Source organism: Penaeus monodon, chromosome 40 (assembly GCF_015228065.2).
Source record: "Penaeus monodon isolate SGIC_2016 chromosome 40, NSTDA_Pmon_1, whole genome shotgun sequence".
Classification (NCBI taxonomy): domain Eukaryota; kingdom Metazoa; phylum Arthropoda; class Malacostraca; order Decapoda; family Penaeidae; genus Penaeus; species Penaeus monodon.
The window spans coordinates 20,677,237-20,680,245 of NC_051425.1; positions in this window are offsets into that span (position 1 = coordinate 20,677,237).

Here is a 3,009-nt window from a genome sequence, read left to right on the forward strand (position 1 = left end):
TTTTTTTGTTGTTAGACAAATTTAAAAAGAGGAGAAGAGAGAAAATGAAAAAAAAAAAAAAAAAAGAAGTAAGAGATTCACACAAAACCCCAGACACGAAACCCCATATATGATGAAAACACATATATCAATATAATATATACACAATGCATAAATATATATACAACACACACCCCACAAAAACGCGACACACACAACACACACAACACACACACACACCACACACACACACACAAAATATTATATATATATATATATATAATATATATAATAATACACACACAACCCCCACAATGCATGTATATATATATATATATATATTATATTAAATATATATATAATATATATAATATATATATACTTACACACACCACATTTTATGAAAAAAAAAAAAAAAATATAAGAAAACCATTTTTGTCCAAATAAAAAGGGAGTTCCATGGTCAACTTGGGTGTACATTCCCAAAGAGGGGTTTGGGGAACGAAACTTTTTTATATCAAATTTCCTGTCGAATCGAACCTTATAATATGTGCTGGATTGTTGTTCTTTGGTTTTTATATTTGGCAGTGTGTGAGGTAATACGAGGGGCGATGTTGTGAGTACTCAACTATAGTCTGTCTCATTTAGAGTGATGACTCTCGAGTGGTTAATATAATCCCGCAATAACAACGGAAAAAATCACATTCTGAATAGAAAGGAACATAAAAACGGCATCCATATACATTGTTAGCATCTATTTGGGAAAAAAGGTAACTCACCATAGCACACCAGTCAGCCAGATATTAATCTAAAAAGCATTGTCCACACAAGCTTAAAGCTTCTCTCTGTCTCTATGTGCTTAATTTTATATACTAGGTATTTTCCTCGCTTATAGTCAATTTTAATTTTAGTAGCTAACATCTGAGGAAAGTAGAGGGCATTCAACTGAAATATAAAAATAAAAAAAGAGAATGCTGAAACGATAATGGTTTCACTGATGTCCATTTCGCGTAAAAAAACTAGTAATTTAGAGGAAAAAGTATATATGAACCAGACATATTCTTCGTTATTAGCATATAAATTCCCTAAATAAACATACATAAACACACACACGATCATATATATTTATGTAGATTGACAGATAGACTATGTAAAAGTTCCAGAAATAAACTGTGCAAAAAATCCTTTTCCAGTACTTAAACAATTGCACAAAGAATAAAACAATAACAGCAGTGTATAATTTGATTAAGATATATATTTTGAAGTAGCCACACACACATATATGTCTACACATCACAGAAAAATTCATGTTCTGAATTACACTTGACCATTTTTTTGAATGATCATGTCCTATGAAAAAAAAAAAAAAAAATAAAATGTAATACATGCATACACATACAAATATATATGTAGACTGACAGAGACTAGTTAAAAGTGCCAGGCATTGCCCGGGAAGAATTTGCTTTCCAAATAGGTACAAATGCACAATCATAAAGCAATAACTACAGACAGTATCATTTGTGAAGAAATACTTTTGTGGAAAAATCGTTTTACTCAAAGTATACAAAAACTACACACTCTGCTACACACCTACTGGGTTACCCTTTCCCCTGTATTACTCTTCACGTCATCATTCAGCCATAGGCAAAATAAAACCTCAGAAAACTTCGTTTTATCTGTATGCAGTATTTTTTTCAAAGATTATTTAAAAAGAAGGTAGGTTTTGTTTCAACTAACCTGCTTTAGATCTACTCTGATGTCATCCGGCCTTTGTTATTCCTCATGTCAAGTTACCCAAGATTTAACTTCTTTGGATCACAGGGGATTAAGTAGAAAAGGAATTTAAACGGTAGCCGGCAGTGAGCTTTATTTATGAAATAAATCTATGTATGTATATATACGCATATACAGTTATACACACACACTAACACAAATATGTGTGCATATTTAAATGTTCATCTCCATGTGTATACCATTTATATCTGTATAAATGTAAGAGTGTATATATACACATTTACTTACAAGATAAGCATATATGTATATGTATATATTCAAAGGCACATACAGTACATTTAAACACATGTATATGTGTCTATACATGCACACATGTATGTGTGTATATATACACACATGTATATGTGTGTATGTGTATTTGTATAGATAAGTATATATATAGATATACATATCTATACAAAGAGAGAGATATATGCGTGCATATATAACGTATATCTTACACACAAACTCTATATATGCAATACGTGGTATATACACCCTTGTATATGTGTGTATACATATATACTTATATAGTAATATATACACATATATATTCAAATATCTATATCTATATCTATATATACATATATATAATATACATACACATATGTATATATATACACACGAAACCACACAAAAAATATATGTAAGTATGCACATACAAAATCAGTCGCATATAAGGTTATCCACATACACACACATATGTATATATATATATATATATATATATATATATATATATATATAATATATATATATATTATATATATATATATATATATATATATAATATGTGTGTGTGTGTGTGGTGTGTGTGTGTGTGTGTGTGTGTGTGTGTGTATGTGTGTGTGTGTGAATTAATCTGTTTGTGGTTGTGTTTATGTTTATTAATATGTATGAAACAAAATGGCTTGTACACAGATATATAAATAAGTACACATATATACACATTGATATGCATATATATAAACAGATTTGTATAGTCTTAGTTTTCTGTTGATTATACCTTTTATTCGTTAAAATGTAATTAGTTCTTTGAGAATATACCGCGTTACAGGAATTGCTTGATCAGTCAATACGTAATTACCTTGACCTGAGCATGCAGAAGAAAGCAAGAGCAGCTATATAAAGCGGTAAGACAGTGCAGGTGCTTCACATCTCGCTTTTCTTCTCGCCGCATCATACCCTCTATCGATAAGATTTTTCTTGAAAATCTAAATGATTTATTAAATCTACACTTTCTAAATCGGATAAAAC